This window comes from Lonchura striata, chromosome 1, assembly GCF_046129695.1.
Source record: "Lonchura striata isolate bLonStr1 chromosome 1, bLonStr1.mat, whole genome shotgun sequence".
NCBI lineage: Eukaryota > Metazoa > Chordata > Aves > Passeriformes > Estrildidae > Lonchura > Lonchura striata.
This window is the reverse complement of record NC_134603.1, coordinates 94,508,830-94,533,639: the sequence shown is the minus strand read 5'-3', so window position 1 is coordinate 94,533,639 and position 24,810 is coordinate 94,508,830. Positions and strand designations below refer to the sequence as shown.

At 37.0% G+C, this 24,810-nt stretch overlaps 1 protein-coding gene across 4 annotated transcripts in view; it reads right to left on the bottom strand.

Moving 5' to 3' along the window:
- Positions 1-24,810, bottom strand: part of LOC110472824 (endogenous retrovirus group K member 8 Gag polyprotein-like) — a 37,196-nt gene that overhangs the window by 11,643 nt on the left and 743 nt on the right. Inside the window, exons 1-6 of one of the 4 annotated variants that reach the window (XM_077785915.1) lie at positions 24,590-24,641; positions 22,872-24,074; positions 21,958-22,070; positions 20,020-20,119; positions 17,684-17,784; positions 15,848-16,372 (exon numbers count right to left, since the gene is read on the bottom strand). The gene's annotated coding sequence lies outside the window, so the exon portion shown is untranslated. The other 3 variants (XM_077785914.1, XM_077785918.1, XM_077785919.1) reach the window with 3 other exon arrangements.

Genomic DNA, 24,810 nt, shown 5'->3' with positions numbered 1-24,810 from the left:
CCTGACTTGTGCCCTAGACTTACTTTGAAACCTCAGTGAAAAAATTAAAAAACCCTCTTCTGCCTTTTGTTACCTCTACCACCCCTAAAGGAAGGGCTCTGACCATGAAGCTAGAAGAACATCTGAAACCACTGCTAACAGACTAATTCAGTCACTATTAGTCCTTAGAAAAATAAGAGAAAGTCTATAAAACCTAACATTCAAGATGTGTTATACTGAATTTTGTGACCTAAATCCTGTTCCATTTAATACAGAATAATTGAATATTCTCTGAAATAGAAATCGGTCTCCTCATGCATAAATAACACTTTCATTGGAGAACTTAATAAATCCTATTTCTAAGAGGTTTTAATCCTTCTACACTCTCTTGGGAAACCCAGAATACAAAACACTGTCTTATCATGCAAAGAAGTCTTCTGAACCATGACAGAGTATCTTCATAGAGACAAATAAATTAATAGGGGCACCAGGACTTTCCCCGATTGCGCCTTGTCAAAGGAAACTCCAGCCATCAAATAAGAGTCAAGAGTTCATGACTTAATCATGACCAGCGGAGGTACTTCAGTCTGAAGACTGGGGCTTAAAAGCCAATCCTATTTTCAACCTTGCCTCTTGAAGGCTCCCTACTCAATGTCAGCATCTTCTGGATGGCACTCTGAGGCACCTGGCTCACCTGTAACTCAGTACACATCAATGCTGAAACACTGGGTTCCTATAGGCACTCAGAGGTTAGGGTCTGGTGTTCCTGCAGCCTTTTCTGAAATCAGCCTTTGGGCACTTCTGGAATGATTCCACATCAATCAGGACTTCTACATCTAAATCCTATTGTATTCCTAAATCCCACACCTTAGATGCATTCTAGGTGAAAGTTGCTCAGGCTTGCCCACAAACAACAGGAGATTAGGGGGCCAAAAGGGAACAGCAATAAAATGTCATTGGCCACCCCAATCTGTTTCTCTTTTTTCTACAATTCGGCAAGCTGTGTGGCAGGAGTTAATTTACTATTTTAGTACCTATAAATTACTAATATAATTTGAAAAATTCATCTTGGCACTGTTAAATTAGTTCAAAACAAGACTGATGAATGCATGCAAACCAAAAGGATCCAAATTAATGCAAAAATTGACCTAGCCCAAAGCAATCTCCTAGCCTTCACACAAATTTGTATTCACACACTTAGACACCACTTTGGTAACTGTCAGACACCCTTAGTGAAGTCAGTAGGATATTATGTTTAAAAGAGGCCTTAAGGTGTGGTTTTAAATAAATTTAATTAAAATAGTATGAAAAGTTGTTTCCATCTTGTTAGATAGAATTAGAGTTCCAGATAAATGAATTAGCCAGGTATCAGCCTAGCCACTGTGCCTGTACATGGAAGCCTAAGCCTGTAGTTAACATCAGGCATCAGTGTGATTAAACCCAGGAAAATCTGGTAAGAAATGAATGTTTATTATCTTCTTTTAAAGTCATTCCCTACTAATAATCAAATGTAATAGGTATGGTGTGCCCTACAATTAATACTAGAATTCTCAACATCAGTTGGTACCCTATCTTGTAATGGTGTTTCATGCAACTTTTATAATACACTGTGATAGAAATTCCCAGATGATTATGTAGATATGGCATTTGTCTTAATTTATATGAAGGAGCTCACTTGTGCGGGTATTGCTGATGAAGAAAATCAACTACAAATTTGGGGAATGTGTTGCATGTTCAGCATATAAGCAGAATCTGCCCCTAGAGATTATACTGAAATCAATGAGCCTTTAGAGAGGGATATTTCCATTGGAAGTTTCCAGGTAAAACATGCATTATTTATAGCAGTAGAACCTTTGCCTGAATATAACACAAGAGTCTTTTGTCAACTCTGCTACAGCCCTTAACCTATGCTGGGCCTGCACTTTGTGGAGATACTGCTCTATGAAAGGTCTTTCATGACAGCAAAGTAGGAAGGACAGGGAATGCAAGGATCAGGTTGTTCAAGAGGAAGCACAGTTAACACCTTAAGACCTAGCTCAGAGTCTCTTCAGACTTACAGAAATTGACATTCAAAGAACCACACACATCCCTGTTTGCTGGATTACACAGAGAGAAAATAAAGCATTCAGATATTCCTTGAAAAATTTGGCTTGGAGTCAGAAGTAGACCTGGAAGATTTCTACTATACCCTGCAGTTGGGCTAGAAAATAACTGCTTACTGGTCAAGGTACATTTAAAATATTTTATATTATTTAATGAGAGTTACACATGAAAGCCACATCAGACTTCCATTACTAGCTTTTCCTGAAACACTGAAGCATGTGAACTTCTGATAAGAGGTTGCTGTTCCAAGATGTTTTAAAAAGCAAACCAGAAATATTTCAAAATTATTAATTTCTGCAGCTAATTTTTCTTCCTTTTCTAGAGTGCAAAGAAATAATTCTGATATAACCTGTCATATTCATATTGAAAGATCACTTACAAGGACATACCAAAATCCTCCACTTTACTTCAGAATAACTATGCTGCCTGGGGTTGGGATAAAGAACAGATTAGAAATTGGTTCTATAAATTATACCTTGTACATACAAGACCTACTATCAGCAGTCAGTCTTTTCAGTAAATTAATTAATGCTAAATATTTCTGCCTACTTATAATAGGGTAATAAACACACAGACAAAAAAAAAAAAAAAGAAAGAAAGAGAGCACTTATTTTGTATCCAAGGTCCCCTTTCTAATTAACTTATCAAGTTTATAATACAGCCTGCTTGAACAACAGTGGGGAAAAAAAACGGGAAAAAAACCCCACCATGTTAAAAATTCTAGTGGGCATACAACTGCAGCATGTTATATCTGCAGCTCTGCTACTCCAAGCTACTTTTTTCTGTTCTTAAATGCTAAGATGGAGATTGGTGTTTATGTGAAAAATGTAAAAACAGGGCAGAATGCTGCCAGAAGTAATTTCTAGTCATTATTAGTAATTTAGTAAGTGGTATGGACTATTCTTCACAACATTACTGAGTAAATTCCCTAGAAAAGCAGATTGCTTACAACACAATTGTCAAGGTGACACCAAAATGAAAGCTCAGTTCACTTACCAACTATTACAAGTCTCCTCATGCTTTTTGAAAGATTGGGACTGTTGATCTGAGTTTTGGCTGAATTCCAATTTGTTTAATTAAATTCCACATACCTACATCTCCCTCGCATCCCTTTGCTGCTGCTAAATGCTATTAAACAACCAACATGTTACATCAGTGTCCTCTGGGCCCAACACCAGCAAGGATCAAAACATTTCCCCAGAGCAGTCAGTGGAAAGGCACTGGGATCCTTTAGAATAAAGTACTGCTGTTGTCATAAATGAGTACTTACCACTCAAGCAATTCCAAGTTAAAGAACCATCAGAGTGTTGTGCAAACAAGTTAATACAATTCACATGACAGCATTTGAAGGAAAGAAAATATTTCCCATTAGTAATACTGTATGTACTCAGTTGCACATGTCCAGTTTCTTATACTATAAGAATTTTCTTCTCTTAATTTTTTTTTCTTCAATGATTTCATAGATATTCTACTTAAAAATTACCAGTAACTTCTCTCCACATAACTCTTTAACTAATATTTTCCCGCAAATCAAGAAGTCCACAATTTACCTGAAGGGAAACTTTTATCCTGTTGTAGTAGTGTATTCTTCTCAATTGTGTTTCAGAGAACAGTGTTCCTGTCTGGTATAAAGTTGTGATACTAGGTTTTTTATCCCCATAGGTTTTTCAAACCATAGTCAAATAACAAATGTGAAGTCTTAGGGTAAAATAATTTTAAAGAGCAATTTGTATTTGGCTAAATAAGATTCAGGTATACTTAGCCACTGAATTTTTAAGTCAAGTTTATTTGATATAATATTTTGATAGTTTATATTTTTATTTCAACATTTAGTAAGCTTATGATAATATACTCATTTTGTTATGAAAAGTAACCATGAAGAAATTTAGTGATTTTTTTTATTCCACTGAATGCTACAGCATTAGTATATTTTCTTGAATAATTTATTATTTTATTAAGACTGTATTAAAAAAGAAAGATGAAAAGAAGAAACCACTTGTAAGGTTCCCTGCCAGCTTTGACAGATTTCAACTAATCCTGCCTTGAAATGTCAAATTCTTCATCTGTAAGCAAGCAGAATATATCAGCAAGAGGTAATCAGAACAGACATCAACACATTCACCTTTTGGACAGGACAAATCCCAAGAATCCTCTCAGCACATTGGAGTTGCCACCTGTAACATACCCCATGCAAAGACCACTCTTAGTGCTTTTAATTGCCACATAAGAACAATTTCTTCTCTTCTTACACATAACCCCTGGCTTTCAGCACAAAAGCCTGACAATGCCAACAACTTTCTTTGCTGGCATGCTTAGGGGGAAGTTTAAAAACCTAATGTTCCACTAGGAGTGGTTTGAGGGTAAAGATGGCCTGGGAACAGGTCAATGAGATTCCTGAACTCAGGTGATATTTCTTAATGTATTTTCAGAGAAGTTGTTTGCCAGGGAAAGAAGAGCAGCAAAAACTATTGCCAAGCACCTCATCACCAGTGTGATGTCAGCCTATGTGAAGGTCCAAGCTCATTGAATGTTGTGATAAAACAGAAATATCTCAGTGATGACTACCACCAGCAGCAGTGAGCAAGGACTTCACAAACACAGGCTGTCAGCCTCAAGCTGTGGTGCTCACACATCCAAAACAGCCAAACATGGGTGAGGGCATGAGCCATCCCTAGCAAGATCTCCTGGCTCTGCCCAGCAGCAGAGCTAGCCCAAAGCAGCTCTCCTGAGTAATTTCACTGATAGCTTAGCTGTATTCCCAAGTGAGGGATTCTAGACATAAAGTGCCTCTCCTTTTACACAAGCAAGATGATGCCTTTCAACTTTTTTTTCCTACTGCTGGAGTAAGCTAGTGCCATTTGCACCATGTTTTCAGCAGTATTTCTATTTCAGTGGTACAGCTGTGGATGTATATATTCTTTTAAAATAAAACCTCCACAGAGACAATAAAAAAATCCAAACTCCTACTAATCAAAACCTCAGTTCTTTCATATTCAGGAATTCCAAATCTAGAACCTAAACCTTTGGGATCTGGCACTTTCCTCATGCAAGTCCAGCCAAGAATACAGCTGTACACAGGCTACAAGAGAATCCAGTCTGTGACCTGTGGGTTAGTCTCAGCACTTGTGACCTAACATCAAACAGTGAGACTCCCGAACTTACCAATTTGTAATATAAATTTCTCTGAATTTAAGGTTTCCATTCAACAAATATTGAGGGTCCATTTATTTTGGCAGCACTCTGGAGACCTACAAGGTGAGATACTGAAACAATCACCTACAGGAGGACTCATCCCACACACTGTGTATTAGATACTCATGTATCTTCTAGATTTCCCCTGAAAAGTTAACTGTAGGCAGGCAGTAAGAAATCCTAACAGGTGAATTAGCCCACACATTTAAGTGATGTTTCATATGAAATTATGATGTCTTGTAGGAATGCCCATCATTCTCCAAGAGTATAGAAGGGGACCCACTGAGAGAGCAGATTAAACAATTAAGTTGGCTAAACTTAATTTTTAGACTGATGTATACACCATACTAGTTTAAAAACATCATGGCTTGTGATGCCAATATTTATGGGTTTTCTCTGTTTGAGGTACTGGTACCTGGGTGGTGGTGTTATTACATGAATACAAACCACAAAAACCCCTAGACTTTCTTATAAGTATGCTTAATAGGAAAGCATATTTCCTTTTCCTTCACACCTAACAAAAAAATTAATTGGTTGATCTAGCAAACAAAAAAAAATCCATTTTCATGCTAAGATTTATATAAAAGATGAAATGTTTTCCCATACATTATTGTTAAAGCAGCACAGAACCTTCTCCATCTCTACTATCATCAGAAACACATAATTTTCAGGAAATCTTCTTGCAGTCTTTGACAGCAAAGCTACAAAAAATGTGAACCTGTCAGATTCTCTGCCATCAGAAGCAGTCATCTACCTCTTCCAAGTCACTAAGTATGGCAAATATCTCAAGCAAATTTATGTCCCATCTTCTACACAGCTCTAAGCTCTAAGACAAAAAGCACTAAGACAAAAGCCTTAAATTAAAAGACTGTTGTGAACAGCCCAGTTACATACTCACACACGTATGTCCAAGTATCAACACATGTAGATATGCACTCTTTTCTAACTGAGTATCGATAAACAATTTATATTTATTCATTAACTATATGAGAATAATGTATAGGTTTATAGATTACACTTTTCAGCATATTTCATCACTGCAGTTATGCCATCTTTAATCTTGCTTACACTCAGATCTGTGTGTTATTTCTGCTCTTTACACCTCCCTTTTGAACACAGCTCACTGAATCAGTCAATGGGTTCTGTGTGGGTGCAAAGTGTATGTGTGGGGACTGGGTGGGGTTTCCCTAGATTTTTCTTTTTCTTTTTTTTCTTTCCTTTTTTTTCCTTCTTCAGTATTCTTAAATTTTATTGTATTTTTGATACAATTTCAGAAGTAGAGGGTGTTACATTCTATTGTGCTTAAAAATCTTAAGACCAACACAGACCTAAAATAATCTACTTTAGGAAAAAAAAAATCCCAACACAACAAAACCCCAGCCTTAATTGTATTTACACAATTCAGCCAAAGTCTTTCACAAGTGGCAATTCCAAGCATCCCAACTATTTAGGTCAGGAACATTATGCAGATAGGAACTAAATATTTTTTAAGTACAGATTTCACTTACAACAAAAGAGTACTTTTAGTCAGTGTTATTGTTTACTTTAATGAACACTAGTTAAGTTATTCACTTCCTGAACTCATAGACTGTCATTATAAGTTTCTGACTTATGAAAGAAAAATTCTGTTTATTTCCAATGGAACCAGTTTCACAGCAGAAGTGGAGCATGCAAATGTTTATAGTATCATGATGGCTAACATGCACCTAACAGGGCAAGGCAGGTTGGTGGAAGGAGGCACATTGATAATTTGCAAGCAGCAAAATTGTTGGTCCCTGTAAGAAGGACTGATTTATTACAAGTAAATGAAAAAATATATATTTCCAAAGTAATACTGCAAAAAAAGACAAAATATCATGACAGATATTACAGAATGACTTATATTTAAAAGGAATTTTAGTAGCACAGGACTTAAAGAGTACATCTCCCTGTCATAAAGTTGTATCCAATTACTAAGGAAATCATTGTAATAAGGTCAGTAAGTCATCATTCCATTATATGAATTTAAATAATTTTTATTACAACACTTGGATAATGTTTACAATTGCGCATTTTTGTACACCTACCACAAAAGTTAGGAAAAAGTGTTTTAGCCTGTTATACTATAACCAGATACTGAAAAGCCCTAGGTGAAGAAAGAACTTACTTTAAGCTCAAGATATTTTAACACTTCTGGTAAATGGATTTCTAGATTTCAGTTCAGGCATCAAAAGACTCTCCAAACAGAGCACTAGTTTTGTAATCGGAGCTACCTTTATTATGACAGCTAAAGAACCAGAATAGATTAAGCTTTTTATTTTTTGTTACGTAAGTAACAAACCAAAGCTAATCAAACCTTCTCTCCACCAACCACTGCATACCTCAAGAGGTGAACTCTTGGACATTAGCTTATCTTAATTTAAATCTTTCAGCTTTAGGGAAAAAAAAAAAAAAAACTGAAGCAAAGAGTACTTTATTTAGTGTAAAGAGTTTAAACACACATGAATTTAACGTTTAAACATCCGCTAAGGCTGCTAAGTACATACTTGTAACAAGAATTTCGGCTTTACTAAGACTAGCTAGTGCTCCCACTTATCACAAGACACGCCCTGCCAACACTGCACAAGGAGATGTGTTCCGCACTATCAAGAACGCGATCATTTCCTCAACCCGTGGGGGCGGGCTGGGGCGGTGGAACCAAAACACAAAAAGCAAAGTTGCAGACATATCAGTGAAAAAGCTATGTGGCGAGCCTCAACCACCAAATTAAGACACAAAATTAGTGAATGAACACGGTTTTGGTTTTTTAATATAAATTACTACCACTTGTCCCAGTACCCCTTCACACACATGCACTGACAGTGTCACCTACTGGATATTTTTGTATTTATCCCGTTAGTGTTCTGTACAAGTTCCAGCAGGGTCTACGTGGTAGTTAGATACAGAGAGAACTGTAAAGAAGAGCCAGAAAGCAATTCCCTTAAGCAAAAAAGCCTGTACAGAGCCAAGGTCCCAACAGGAATATATGTAAATTTTTGACTTGGGTAGGAGTGCATGCCTTAAAGGGTGGGTTTTGTAATTTTTTAAAAGCCACCAAAGATTTACAGAATTTGTCTGACAGAGGGATTATTTACACTTACAAATTCTATGAGCACAGCAACATTTGTTGGGCCTCTCACTTGCATGTGTTTGCAAGTGCCACCATAGTGCACAAGAGCAGTGCTCACATTTGAAAATTTTCCTACCTACCAGGAAATGAAAAGCAATAGGAAGGATTTTTATCTTCCAGGCAAACACCAAGTGTGTGTGGGAAATTCAGAAGAGTATGAGGGGATCAGCATTTACAGCACATACTCCAAGCCACAGCTCATCTTTCACATGATCCTGTTGCTAATGAAGCATGATCTTAGGCACTGCTCTGGGCACTTAAAAGTTGCAGTCTGTTTTGCCAGTAGCAAACTTACTGCATCTAAATTTGGCTTCAACCATATGCCTAACCAAGACAGACTGGCCAGAACCATTTCCAAATTTGGTTTTGATATTTTTTTTGAATCAAAGTTCAGAGGGACAACTTCAAGTGTATTCTATGCCACCAGCTAAAACCAAACAAATTCCAGAAAGCGGAAATATGGCAGAACAGGAAATTTTCAAAAAGCAGTAGGAAATTACATTAAGGTAAAATAATTTTAACTTAATGAAGAAAACACACAAAGAATTTTCTGTAAAGCCATCAAGTAGAATATTTAGGTCACAAATACAAAGGAAAATAACGACTTTCAAAAACAAAAACATCAAGAAGTATGTTCTCAAAGGACAGGCCACCCTTCTCATTTACATTCCCACACACACAATCTAATTTACAATGTTTAATTTCCTAATTCTATGAAAATTTTGAAATATTAGTCCTACAGTGGAGAACCTGAAATGAACCTTATCAGGAAGAAAGCACAGACTGAAAAAATGAAACAGAATCACAGAATGGTCAGGGTTGAATAGAGGACAAGCCTCACATAAGCAAACCTATTTTCATTTTTACATCCAAAAACATACCAATGAAAACAGTTGAGTTAAAAAAATAATGAAAAGTGAACATATTTTAAGAATCTAAGCCTAACACCAACCCTGGTATAGTAACAATTTTCCTCAAGACAGCATTTCACTCTAGCATTATTACAACTAACTCTCCATACCAATTCTACCACTATCTTTCAAGAATTAATGCATTGCATGACCACTGCATAGCTAACATTCTTTGTGTACCTGCAACTGCCAATGGGGAAATGAACAGGAAGAGGCTGACATCATGTTCATGAGTAGCTGTCAAGGTAGCAAATTGTATTTTCCCAGGTAATAAGTAGCTTCCTAAAACTAGTTTACATGTGTTTGCTGTGGGTCACATAGCAGCATAACAAAGGAGACAGTTCAAAATTTCTAATTGCCCTTCTAGACAGTGACTGTCTACATTTTTTTTTTTGCAAGTTTAATTTATTTTGCAGGCGTTTGGACACTTGTTTACTTATGCACCTAAACACCATTAACAGTGCCTGGCCACGCTGCCCAGATAGCCTCCCAGCAGAAGCTGTTTTGCCCATCACTCTCCTCCTCCTGTAACTTTTGAAGACCTGTCAGTTGGCTTCTACATAAGCTAAGAATATTTAATAGAGCAAATGTGTGTCTCTGAAGACATGGCACACTTGCTACCACAGAGACTGAGAGCCATCTGTCCCAGTAGCAAGAGATGTCTATCAGCCCCTTCACACCCCAGGTTTCCTGCCAGGCATCTGCCTGCTCTCCTGTGTGTGATGCCATGGCTCCAACACCGCGGGATGCAGCACCACCCACGGCACTCAAGTGTTGGAGCATTGCTCCTGCCAAGTGGCTGCAAGAGTATTTAATTTCTTCAACTCAGGGAAAGGTAATTTTGCCACTAAGGACAAAGGTGGATATTCCCTATCCACTATGCTGGCAGGTTCTATAGGACAAGTGCTCCACAAGTTGTTTTAAGTATTATCACAAGCATCGAATTGGCTGCCACTGTCCTGTCCACCCACTCACTGCACACCCCAAGTAGGAGGTTTCAGGAAGGCTTTAACCCAACATAGCCTGTTTCCATCCTATGCATTCACTTAACCTTATTTTCTAATTCTGTAAAATGCTCAATTCAGAAGAAAGAAGGAAGGCTTCACTTTTTAAATACCAACAAGATGGAGTGGATCCAACAGTTCCAAGCAGACAGTGCTACAAGGTACTTTCTTCTGTGTCATTCAGGATTTCTAATGTAACTGTCTTTTTTTTTTTTTAGCCACAGAATATGGGTTTACTATAACCATGGCAATGCAAAGTGATTTAAACAAATCACTTGGTTGAGTCAGAAAGAATGCCAGAGCATCAGTCACAGAGACTGGGCCTTTGACAGAGGTTCAATGAAGTCAAAACAAAAAGCTGAAGTAGGGAGCTTTCCAAAAAATGAAAAGTAATGTAGTTAAGGTGGAAACCCAACTCTATGATATAGAAAATCTTCAAATATGCCTATATGTGCAAGTTGATTTTAAAAGTTTTGAGAAGACATTCCTATTTCTAACCTGGCTGTGGAGTACCAGAAGAGAAAAAAAAGGTGTTTCCACATCCCTCTGAACTAGCAAAGACATCCTTTGCAGTTAACAAGATAGAAACATAAGCAGTCCTTGTCTTTGCAGTATTTATCTCTTTACATAGGTGTCTTCTGAACACAAATTCTAAGCCAGGATTAAACATATCCTTAAAGATCAATATACCTAATTGCCATAAAAAACCCCATCAGTTAATTCATCTGTTTTATTAAATCAGGGTCACTGTGTTTGGTTTTTGCATATTCAACATAAAAAAACTACCAGTTCAGAAAATATACCACTTTTCTCTAGAAATTCTTTTCATGTCACAAAATAGTCACTCCTACACAGCACTCAATACTCAACAGTACTTTTTTTCCTTCCTGAGCAATTTACGTAAGTGGCAACACGAAGAGGACATCCACGCAATCCACCTGTGTTTGCACCTGCTGGGTCAGAGAGACCTTGTTCCCTACTCCCACTGCTGGCAATGAAGGCTTTGATGCATTCCCATGGGTTTCTGGAGAGCTAACTACAAGAATGCTTCCTGTCACAGCTGGAAAATCATCACCTATTCTTCCTGTGTAAGTGGTCTGAAGGGATTACATTTCTCAGTTACTGTGATGATTTAGGCTTTTAATGTGTTTTATCATGAGTATTTAAAGCTATTAGTAAGGAAAGATTCATAACACTATGGGAAAGATAAGAGCACAAAGATTTCTATCAGACCTGTATACAATGAAATACTTCAGTTTATTATATTTCAATTATTTATTTCTATTCCCAAAATGACATGGTTTGGTGTGTCGAATTAATTTCCTAGCAGCCAACACTGCATAATGCAACATGATCATATCAGATTATTCCATTTTGATGTTTGAATGGTCCATTAAAGCCTTCTAGAAATTTTTTGTCTCTGTTATATGACCTGTTAGTCTTGCAGGCCTGCAAATGAAATTTATTTTAAAAGGGGGGAAAAAAACTCCATATGAAAATTATGTATGTGCTAATATACAAAGAGAAGATTCCTTGGGAAGGAAATGGTTAAACATTTGAAAAGACCAGTGCAGATTACAGATCTATTATCCCAAATTCCTCGATTTTCTGGATTATCCCCCTCACCATCCTCAGTATACTTCAGGAACAACAGAGGAAGCACTGGCTGTTCACAAATTCAAGCACAAATCTTTAATGCTTTAAAGTCACATCTTTAAGACACAATCATTTCAAAGAGAGACATTCAAGCATAGAAGTTTAAAAATCCTTTTCCTGTGAAAACCAATAGCAGGTTTTAAAAGTGCTTACACATCTATCCAGATTATTGACCTTTCCAGCAAAAGGAAACAAAGTCCTTTCAAAACACACTGTAAAAAATTAATAACTGAGTAAATATTATTCCCAAAACTATGTAATACATTCATCTATTAGATGCAATAAACAGGGTAACTCATTCTTTAAACACTCTATAAGGAAATCAGAGCTATTTTAATGACATATTTGTGAAGGCAATTCAAGTCCAGACACTCAGAAAATGAAGCATTTTAGAATACTATGGAATTAATTTATACTATACTCAAGACTTCTACAGGTAAAAATCTTCCTGCAAATTACTACACAAAGCAAGAGTGAATCATAGAGTTATTTTATGCAACAGTATTCAAAACAAGAAAGATGAAAAAAGGGAATTTAATCCTCAGTTATTTGTGTGGATCTTTCCTGAACTAGAAAAATAAAGCTTACATTGCTCAAAGCATTAAAGCTCTGAACTTTCATGAGGGAACTTAAATACTCAGGGCAGTTGTTGAAGTGTTTGATGCATAGAAGGTGCTAAATCAGTGAACTCAGTAGAACCATGGGGCCTGTATGGAAAAATCTGTGATTTAAATACTGAGATTTAAGATGAAAGGCAACTCTGAAAGGCAAGTTGTGCCATTCTGAATAAATCTTTGTAATTATTTCCTCCTCTTCTCTTAAACACTTGTAATCTTTGAAAAGGAAAATTCACCACAAAAGAAAAAAAAGTCAAGTCACTTGATAAAGTTTTAGGCTCCATAAAGGTTCCACATGCATTACAGCACAATTTTAATGAGAAGCATCAAGGCAAGTTTATCAGTGAATCAGTCCTGTTAGGAATTAGTTTCATCCTTCCCAGTTAGCTTCTGAACCCTGATTGTAGCTGCTGATACTCACAGAAGCCACTATGGTTTTTCTTTCTTTATATAAACTACTGGATAAAACTTAGCAGCTGAGAAGCCTTGACTGCTCTCTGTGGCTTCTTGTTAACTACTTGATCTGTAACTTAAACAGAATTACAGCCACACACTTTCAAGAAATTCACAATGGTGGGTAATAATCAGTATTTTCCCTACAGTTTTAAAAAAGACCCCACTATACTCCCAATCAGTAATATGGTACACCTCCATAAAGCTTTAAATTATAAACCTGCACTTTGTGGTTGAAAAAGGGCAATAAAATTTGGTTATATTGTTTAGCACCATTAGCACTGCCCGTGAATTGAGGATTTTAACTCGCATGCTCTGTCAGCAGAATGCATGAGCAAAAAACATCCATGAGCACATTAATTACACAAGAATGAAAACCATCACTAGATTTAGTGTATTCTTAGTTTTATTTTCTGATGGGAGAAAAAAGGCTATTATTTTGAATTGTAATATGCAACCTGATGGAAAATGAAAGATGTTAAGTAAGACTTAGGTGACATTAATAATGGGTTGGGTTGCTTGGTTATTTTATCCTTTAAAATATATACACACCTACTGCCATAGTCACAAAATCTTAAGTATCAATATTGAACTGCCCTTTCTAAAAACTTGAGATAGATTTTACTGAATAAATTTTATTGCTTAATACTGAACAGAATGAAGACTTCCGATTCGTACATTCCAGCTATCTTTGTAACAAACAGGCAGGAATTATAATTTTAAATTCTCCCATTGGTATGGAGCTCCTGCTGGATTCACAGGCAGAGGGGGTCACTGGAAAAGGGTTTGAAAAGTGAAAACCAGCCCCTGATGTTGTTCATCTGCTGCCCTCTCCTGGAGGAAAGCAAACAAATGTGCCACAGCACGGCCAGGAACACAGCTGGATTTCCAGGTCCTGCTACCAACACTTTGCTGGTAACCTCCTGACAGCAGATATTTCTCAGTTTAAAGGAATTCCTTGAAGTTTTGCAGTATCCACAGGCTCTAAAATATACTTCCCATGTGCATCTGTTAATCTGGACATAACGAGAGGCAATTGTGGGACAAAGAGAAAATGACGCAGCTTGTTCTGGCACTCTGGAGCTCTGTGCAGGGCACAGCCCATGCTCTCAGTCACAGTCAGCACAGCAGGGTTATCCTTACACCCTTCTGCCATCAGCTATTCCATCTCTGCAGCAGGACACACCACTGAGCTGGCTGTGATTCCCAACAGATCCTGTTCTGATGTTGGGACAGGGCCTTTAGTGAAAAGAATTAGGGGACAGTTGTAAGCTGGGACGATGGCCAATGCCAGTTTATGAGTTTGCACCTCAGGGGGACTGTAGTAAATGAACAGTGTTGACATTAAGTTTGTTTTGCTGTACAAAAGTCAAGCAAAACTTGAGTCAGAAGTAGGTATGAAAAGTTCAAGCTCTTAATCTCTCTCTTCCAGGGAGAGCTCCAGAGACCCAGTCCATAAAAGCTCATTTTTCCTTCAAAACAGAGTTGTAGTGCATACAGCAGATGTCACATTTCAAACATAACCTCAGATAAAATTTGGATTGTTATACTCCAGTGTAACTCCACAATTAACTGTTGTAATGATGTAACAATTTAAAGTGCCTAACATTATACTTCTGCCACTTAAAACACAGGTAAGTTTTGTTAACTGACTACTTGATTTTAAAAAAGCCCAGAAGATAGATGCCTATGTGCAAGGCACATCATCAGTACACTGGTCTGCTCCCTACTTACTAACAAAAATGCTCTAGCTTACTTCAAGCAATTAGGCCTTTGACTAGCTGAACCCAAACTCCATTTTTGCTTTCTTTTTATTATACCAATTTCAGAGAGCTACTAAAACATATATTTATTTCTTTCCATGTGAGCAGTAACAACTTCAAATGAGGAAAGCCAGATTCAGTAGAGACAATTATTTAAGTCCTAGAAAACAGTGGGATAAAGAAGCCTTTGGGGAAAAAGCTTTGATGGTTTGAATTAATTTATGATAACACAACTGTGAAAGTAAGAAAGTGACCTCTCTAGTTAAACTATTGTAAAAATGTTTTCTGACAATGTAACAGGCATGTATGGCCATAAACAACAACAAAAGGAGAAAACATCCCAAGCCAAATGTACATACTTAGAAGAAACTTAGAGAAAGATATGTACTCAAGCTTATCTACCTAAATATTAGAAAAGCTAACAGAATATTTTGTAATGTCAACTCATGGACAGAGGGCTGCTAGAGATTATCTTCTTTATCAAGGAAAAAGAGATATTTTCTGAATAACAGGAACATATCAAATGCCTTCTCAAAATCTCTTTGGAAGAAAGGATGCACTTGAGGTAAGACAGAGTCTTGGTGTTAACTCTTATAAGTAGAATTTTCCACTAACTGATAAAATTGGTGCTTCAGTTAATATTCCTCTTAAAAGTGCAGCCATGACCCAAAGGAAGCTGTTTTATCACCTAGTTAACTTGCAGAATTACAAGAAGTATCGCAGCATTTCTCTTGGCTCCTGAAAGAGCCTATTTCAGTAGCTGTATTTGGTTATTGCCTGTAACAAACTACAGCAGAAAACCTTAGCTGCACCTTTTGATCAGCATATACTTAATTTATTCCAAAGACTGGTACTATCACAAACCAAGTAGGTGGCAGCTATTTTTATTTTTGTTCATACTAAGAGTAACTTTATTGCAAAAATATGCAAGTAAATAAGCAAATAAATAGATATGCTAGATTACCAAATATTCTGCAATTAAGAAACAAAACAGCAAGTTTTGCTATAATACAGATCATACCTACTGTACATACTGCATTTAAATTAGCTTGACTCCTTCTTTCAAGTTCCTTTTGTGTTGAAACACACAGGATTATCTTCAGGCTTTGTTCTTCTCTTAATCTCTTTCATTTGTGGATTTGTTGTTTCTTCATGATGGATTTGTGACGTCCACTCAATTGATGTCTGATTTTGAATACCTGATCCCAAAATGAATAAAAAGGAGTGGTAGCAGTTCTGTAATTTACCATATGCTCCTTGAATTCTTCTTTGGATTGCCATTTAAGAAATAAGTGAAGTAAACTAATTCAAAAAGAAACCCAAAATACATTATACCAATACTTTATTATACCATCAGTGATGGAAAGACTTAAAAGCCTGAGATATGAAACTTTCAGGTGATGAAAGACAATGTTGTAGAGAAAATAAACCTTGCTCCACATTCTCTGCTATGTTTGTGAAAAACACAAAATAAAGCTTCTCAAGAAAAGTCATTTGTTTGAGTTGGATTTTGTTTGTTCATGTGTTGTTTGGGTTTTTTTTTAACCTGTAGGGTAAAATTAGATGTAAGTTAAATATAAGTAATTTTGAGGAAAGGACTGCTCTGTTTTATTTTTGTGTATACTGCAAATACAATGAATAGGCAAGTGATTTACAGAAATATTCAACTGCCATTCACACACATCTTGGAAGTACAGATTATCATTACTGGATGCACACTTGCATTACAAAATTGCTAAAGTGCTGCTCAGCACAACTCAAGAAAATATAATTAGGTAAGCACAAATTATAATCATAAAAATGACAGCATTTGAAAAGTTACTACTGTGTTTTACACACTTGCCAGGACAATAAATATCCCTTTCTTTTTAAAAGTGACAATGCAGAAAGGAGAAACATGATTTTCAGGTTTCTCATTTGACCTGATCGCTTTGTTTTACCAGATTACAATGTATTTATCATATAAAAGTTTTATCCTACAATGCACATTTCTAACATTCCTGTCTTTTCTAAGTTTCCTCGAGTAAACTTCCAGAACTTCCAGTGATAATACATACAGATAAAGAACAACCAACCTTTTTACACAATACAGCTACCATGCTACAAGGAATTTATTTTTATTATGTTATGAATATCCAAAAATTGTTAAAATAACATTAAATGCCAATTATGTTGTTAAGACTAATACAAAGATCAGTGAAATGTCAAACCAAGATATAACCTTAAGAAATACAATGCTGCATACACTTTTAAATATCTACCATACTTTTGAAAATTAGGGAGAAAAAGCCCACTACATGATTGAGAAGATACCCAGTATTTGTTTCAGAGTAAATGAAATACTTTCAACCATGCAAGTATCATTTGGAATAGAACAACTTAATTTGACTCAATTTTTTTGGTGCTGACATAGTTTGTATATTACTGCTTTTGTACTAGCAACAAACTACCAAAATACCAAAAATTACCCTTTCACTACCCTCCCAAAAGCTTACAAACAAGATATAAAAGCTGATGTTAATTGTTATATAAATAAATGAATCTCAAAACAACTCTGAAGATAATTTGTAAGAAGCAGAACCTGATCATGTGAGCATTTCAGCAGACTGCTGTTTACAGAAAGAAAAATTTAAAGACTTTTTTCCTCACCCAGTGTCACCAAGCCTTATTTATTAAATTGCCTTTAATGTGGTAACACAGCAAGCATCAGATTACAAATACTGCTGGATTGTGGAATCTCTAGTGACTAAGAGAAAAGGGAGGTCAAATTGTTTTGTGACCATGTAGAGATTAAAAAATATTCGAGAATATTATTATTTTTTTCATTTGCTGTATTCAAGCATAAATAAACACTTACCTGACTCTCCAATTCGGTGTGCACCAGCATGGTTCGGTCAAAACACCACTAACACATGTAAGGATGTTATGAAGGAGCTGAAGCCAGTAACTCTGAAGGGTCTGTATGTCACAGGACATAAGGAAGAAATAGGTGAACTTTTATATAGCCACTGTACGGCACATTCATGGGGTATAGCAATGTATAACCTAGTAATTCAGAACATACAGCAGTACATACTGCTAAAGAAGACAACATTTCTGGTCATTTATTTTAGTATATTAAGGTAAATTCCCAACATATTTCCCACAACATAAAATAAAAACTGTATTGAAAAACTCAAACAAAGCCTCAACTCATTAAGGTTGCTAAGACAAGAAATAAAAATTAGGTATTGACAAAATGAAAGTTAAATTGCCAAAATCAAAGTTGGCTTGGTAACCTTAATCTTTTTTTTATATCTACTCTGCTCTCTAAATAATAAAGCAAGGCTAATGAAGACCTACCCATTCTACACATTGAATTTCAAAAGAATCACTGGGAGCAGAAATTTGCATACAGGCAAATAAAGCAATTAAAGATTTTGCAAGTGTACCCACCCACACAGATGAGTGCTTGGCTTTTTGACCTGTATTGAGAGTCCTCTTTTTTTTTTTTTTTTTTTTTTTTTTTTTTTTTTTGTGGTTTTGTTTTCTTTTCAACACCCAACAAGTTTTAGGTTTCATTTTTGGAATCAAAATACCTAAGAAGTTAAAACATTAATGCCAGGTTTTGCAATGGGGAATATATATATATCTACATACACACACCAAAACCCTCTGATGCTTGAACTAATTGTCATTTGAGTAATGGCAGCAATAGTAAATAGAAGTGATTGTGCACTCTGTTAATTTAATGCTGTTTCACAGGTCTGAGACTAAATCCTTCTGTCCACTTCAGACCAAAATGTGGCCCAAAATATTCTCACTTTCTGAGACTCCCCATTGTTTTACTATTTGCCCACTTTGCCATGACCCATTATCACTTGTCCTAACATGCCAAATTCTGTTTTAAGTTCATCTCCTCATCTTGTCTTTATCTCTGGCAACAGCTCACAGGTTTTCCAGCCCCACTGGTGTTCAGTATCCAACATCTTTTATATGCTGTCTACAAAAGAATTAAAAACTTTTCTAAGTCAGGTGCCAAAGGAAACTGGCAAGTTTTCCTAGCTCCTGTCCCTGCCTCCCTAAAACAGTCTGTCACAAATAGCTTCTTGCAGTAAGGTATTGTCATTGTTCATTGCATTTTTCAGAGACAGTGAAAAGGCCAAATCTCAACAGATTTTTCCATCAGGAATGTGGCCTTTCAACTGTTCTAACAGAAGACACCTCCTGAAAAATGCTTATATATTTCATTCAAACCATCGATTATTTGGGCTTTTAAAATAAAACGTATCCACAGTCTTGCAGGTTCCACTGGAAAACATTATGAACAGAAAGTTTTCCCCATATACCTTCTAGAAAATTGGCTGAATCATTTTGGTTGATTTGCACATTTGATATCATTAAATTTCCAAAAAGAAATCCGAAAGAGACTAAACCCTTGGGCAAAATATTTAATATTAAACCCAGATGGTCATCATGAAAAGTATTACAGCTTTGGTGTTACTCCAGTCAATTGACAAAGTTAAAGCCAGAAAAGCTTCAGACATGCAGCATCCTTCAGCTTTGACATTCTCAGCAGTATAGCATCCCCAACCCCAGTTTAGCAACACAACAAACAACAAAATGATAATAGAGTCTTCCTTGTAGGAAGCAAGGATTTCTGCCTCTTGCAGATGGGAATAAAGCTTCACTGAGATGAAGCAACATTTGACAGAAGACAGACTTGCTGCTACTAATTCAGCAAGGCAGAATTTCCTTTTAAACTAACAGCTAGTTATCCAACCAAGCAATTACCAATTGCCAAAATGAGCCCATCAGAAACGCAAATCAACCTAAGAACTATTCAAAAACCAAGCATTGCATCACATCTTCCATCCAGATTTCTTGCACTGGATGTTGCCTTCTTTTCTCCTCTACCTATGTAAGAGCTCAATGCAGCTGCCACATCCCAGCCCACATACTGCCTTGGAAAGATGGGGATTCTGGTTTACTGCTTTCAAGCAAACTCTTAAGTCCCTAATCCTTTCTTCCTGCCCTTCAAACCACTCTTCTAACCTATCTTAATGAGTTTAAAGCCTTCTTCCATCAATTAAAACCAATTTACTTGTACCTACACTTGTATTAAGCGAATATTTAGCACTGAAAGAGAAAAAAAAAGAAAAATAACTGCAAGAAAAGCTCACATCTTGCAGCCAGTACAGTTGGAAACAGTACCTGTGCTTGCACAGATGCATGCAGACCTTGATCCATTCCTTAGTTGTATTAAAAGCCATGGTTTGTTACAGTAGCTTAAAACCAGAGCAAATATGTTAATCTAAAATAGAAGACATTTATCAACACTGAAGTTATTAACATAAATGTTCGAACTTAACTCCTATGTAGTTTGAAAGTATTTTGTGGTTATTTAGGCAATATGAGGCCAAATTTGGCTAAGATGCTCAGCATTTAAGAAGAAAGAGCAGTTATTGATTATGAAGACATAATTTGACCATGGGGACTCTGGCAGAAAATCCAAGGTTAGCTCAGCTCTAAGAGTGCTTAGTGCACCCACGATGTCACAACACAACAAAAACCAAAGCAAATCAAAAAATGATAACAAGGCATTCTCAAAGATTTCAAACCACAATTAAAAATGAGTTACCAAAATTATGCACTTTCAGTGGAGGTATTTTGTTGTGAATTATGGACCGTATGAAAAATACTGAAGGAACAGGGACTTCAGAATATCCAAGTTTCAAAGGATTATTTTTAATGGCAGACACAACACAATTTACGTGTCCATTTTCTTCTAAGTACATCTGCTGAAAGTCTAAATTTGGTCTGGAGAAAGTAGTGGTAGGAGGTTGCAGGTTTTGCACAGAGGATTTCTGTTTAAAGGGAAATGCAATTGAGACCACTAACCCTTACTTGTAAAGGTTTTAATATAAAATAACTCAAATTCACAGCAACTTCTGAACTATTTTTTAAGATTTAAGATTCAATTTGTACACTGTTTTCCAATAACCAGTTAGACTTTCACATAGGTTAAAAGCTACAACAAGCACATTGTACCAAATAACATTAACAATTATAGTGAGATCTTGATACTAAGTTAAACACAAGGTTAGTGCTAAGAAACTGTGTTTAAAACTATTTCAAAAACTATCCCCATAGCCAGCAGGAAGGCTCTCATTGTATCAGCTCCACAAGCACAAGGAATCAGCAGACAACAGTTCCTTATAATTTTAAAGTAAAACTTCCTTTAATGGAATGAAACAGCTGAAAAACATTAGCAAGTTGAAATTTCTTCGTTTCTTTATTGTTTCTTCTGCACCTCAAAAACACATAGAAATAAATATGTTGAATAAATATTTAAAAAGGTTTCTTTTGCTTACATTTATCACAAAAATGTAAGCAATATTCAGAAAAAAATATAAAATTTTTACAATTCCACAATACTACCAAGAGCTTAAAATATTGTGAAGTATTTAACATATTAAAATTTTCACTAGGAAGCTAAAATTAAGTAAACTTTCTGCATGTTAACATAACAATGAATAGTAAGTTATAATCTTCAAAATTCATCGCCCCCAGACATAATGGAAATTGTCAAAAGAGCATCTCAGGAAACCCAGTTCCAGGTTTTCTCACTACAGTTGTAAGGAAGATGGATTTTTGATGCCCACGCCTCCCACCCAAAAGGAATGAAAATACTTATTCAAGAGAAAATTTATAATTTGTTAATTGTGCTTTCCTTCCTATCCCCTTAGAGAAAAAGTTATATTGGACTGCAGCCTTATTCTTGGCTTACAGTCACAATCAAGGGGACACTAAGTCATTGTGAAGCAAATTTAAAAAACTGTTTTGCTTTTAGTCTAAAAATTGTCATTTTTTCAATTACTTTTCCTCCAGAAATTCTGCTATAACCTTTTAAAAAATTCTATCTCCTGCTCTATCAAGCAGTAAAAACCTCTGAACAAGCCCATGTATCCCAAAGACATCAAAGGCATCAAAACTAGACAGCATAACACCTAATTCAATCTAAACCTTTCCATCAAAACCCTTCATAATCTAATCTAAACCCTGAATCATGACACAGATGCCTGGCTACAACCGCAGGATGCCATGGCATTCCACATTCCTTCACGTTCCTAACCTTGCCCGTTTCCTTACCTGACCACTGCCACGAACTCCAGGGCACACCCATGAGACATCACCTTATTTCACAATCACCTCTTCTTTCATTTGGCCATACTGAGCAATCAGAACCAAAGCAGTAGTTCAACCTACAAAGCAAGAATTTGATTTATACGCCAGCAGCAGCCAGGGAGATCTTGCTAAAATCAATCACTGCAACCACCTGCTATACTGAATGGTTAAACAGTAAAATGCTCACACTATCTTTGTGCACTGTCATTCAAGATTTTAACCTACAGACATGAAGGTGAGCACTAAATGCATAGTTTTACATAGGGTAAAGCATTTGAAATTACCAACAGAAACATTGTTTAAACAATGAGGGAAAAAAAGTGTAATTGGTCCAAAAGTGACATTTGTAGTTAGTGCAAAGGGGTACAGAACTAGAACACTGAAAAATGTCATTTTGTGATTTAGGAGACAGATTATGCTAGTCAAGGTCTTTTGTTTCATTTATAAATGGAGATAATATTTAGCTATTAGAAATGTCACGAAATATAGAGCTAAAAAGCATTCATCTAGATAGAAGTACCTTCACAGTAATGTTAAGAATCATTAAAAAGCTACTAATATCGAAATTGCTGGAATATGATGGTCAAGTACTCACAGAAATATTAATAATCCAAAATACAAAGTGAGACAGGATTTTGCAGAATGAACATCATCAAAATGTGAATATTTACAACACATTTTTAGAAATTTTACAGTTCTCATGTTTTCTTTGCTCAAACCAACATAAAGATGCTTTACAGTAGCTTCTGATGATAGCATTTACAGTTCATACTGAAAGGCTTCCATACATTTTGCATTGACCAAACAAAGTTTTTTGCAGCAATAAGTTTAAGCTGAGGAAGCAACTGGATGAGAGCAAAAAATAAAACCTGACTTACTGGTAAATCACTGTGTGGGCACATAACCATATCCTGCAAACGCCAAGCAGGCTATATGAAGACTGCTTATCGGCTCAGTTTCAGATGATGCGCACTGAGATGACATTTCCTCTCATGGCTGTTTCTGTGCACTTTCCAGGCACTTTATAAAGTGATATAAAAGCACTTTCACAGATGGAGCACTGGTAGGCCACATGTGTGATTTTCAATCATTTTCCATTAAGATCTACTCAGTCATGTGACAATAAGCACATTTAAAGCCATGATCCACATGATTTGTTATATGGATTTCCTCAGCATCTTGTGGCTCTAGTGCTACATTCCACACATGAAGAAATGATGCTTTTTCTCAGAACCCAGCTTCTGAAGCATAAGCATCTTCTACAGGGTGAGTTGAGCCTTTAGATCCAGCTTTCAACTGATTTTTCTATGATGTTTACGCCTTGATTGAGCCTTAGGGGCTTTTAATTTCCCCAGCAAATGTCTGGGTTCTAATACTGGAAATATGACAGATGTTGAGAGGCATAGACTGGGTTTATCTGTCCCTTCTCTTCCAAGGAAAGAGAAGTCAGCACTGCAAGGTTCCTCAAGTTGAAAATAAGCTGCTACTTCTCCAAACCAGGTGTTCATTTCACAGGAGTGAGATGCATGAGGATTATGCTTGAGCTCATGTGACAAGAGCAAGGACTTTTATTTTAAGGTATCTGATACACAGCAACAAGAGAGTAATTTTCTGCAAGATTTTCTTTGTTCTCATTCTTTTCATCTCCAATGCTATATAACTAATTTTTACCTTGGTCCATTTTAGGGCAGCCTGAAATTCGACATGCCATATTAGTTTCACAGGTTTGAGCCAGGTGTCTCCTGATCTTACTTTTGATCCTGCTTGTGAAATGGCAGAGCTTGCACTTAAATATCTCCACTAGAAATATTTCCACCAGACCAGGAAATATGGCTTCAAAATGCTCAAGCAGAGCAGCATACAGCAGGGATGTTGCGATGTCTTCGTGGTGATGTGTGGGTTCATCGACAGAACGCACCGATAAGTGTAGTTAGATTTGTTAATTTTCCGGAGTTACAGTTGGTTAGAACATGAAGCTGGTAACACCAAGGTGGTGGGTGCATCCCCATATGGGACATTTACTTAAGAGCTGGAGTCGATGATCCTTGTGGATCCCTTCCAACTCAGAATAGGCTGCGAATCTGTAAAAAGACAATAAACAAGAGTTAAAATCCACTTCATGGTTTCGAGTGTCTTATCCAAAGTCTGGGGAGCAACGACACCCAGATTCGGATTGTAGCCCTAGGAATGTCTGCAGATTTTATGACTATCTCAAAGAAGTGAGAGTTCTGCACGAGAAAAATGCCATAAATGACTGCTAGAAACACCTGTTGAAATTAAAAACGAAATACAGGTTAGCAACGGTGTGGCATTTCTGCGCTAAGTTTATAACAGCTCCTGCTAGCGGATAGGCAGCAGTGATCTTAAATCTAATACTCATTTTAAAAGGCGAGAACGCTGGTGAGAAACCCGCACCCTGCAGTCCGGGAGGCAGCAGAGCGCACCCAGCCCCAGCCCCGAACCCATGACCCCTTCCCTGCAGCCCGACACAGCTGGAAAAGCAAATTAAGCGGACCGACAGATTACAGAATTGCTTGGGTTGGAAGGGACCCAGCTCCAGCCCCCTGCCATGCGCTGGGATAGCCCTCCGCCGCACCAGGCTGCTCAGCGCTCCGGAGAAACTAGACTAGAACGCTCCCAAGGATGGGGCACCCACAGGTTCTCTGGGAAACGCGTTCCTGTGTCTCCGGGCCCCCGCGGCGAAGCGCTCCCTCCCAGTCCCGGCTCCAAGCCCGCGATTCCCGCCCGGGCCCGCTCCCGCCGCCCCCACAGGCGGGGGGGCGGGGCCTCCGCGCGCTCCCGGCCCCGCGCGCGGGG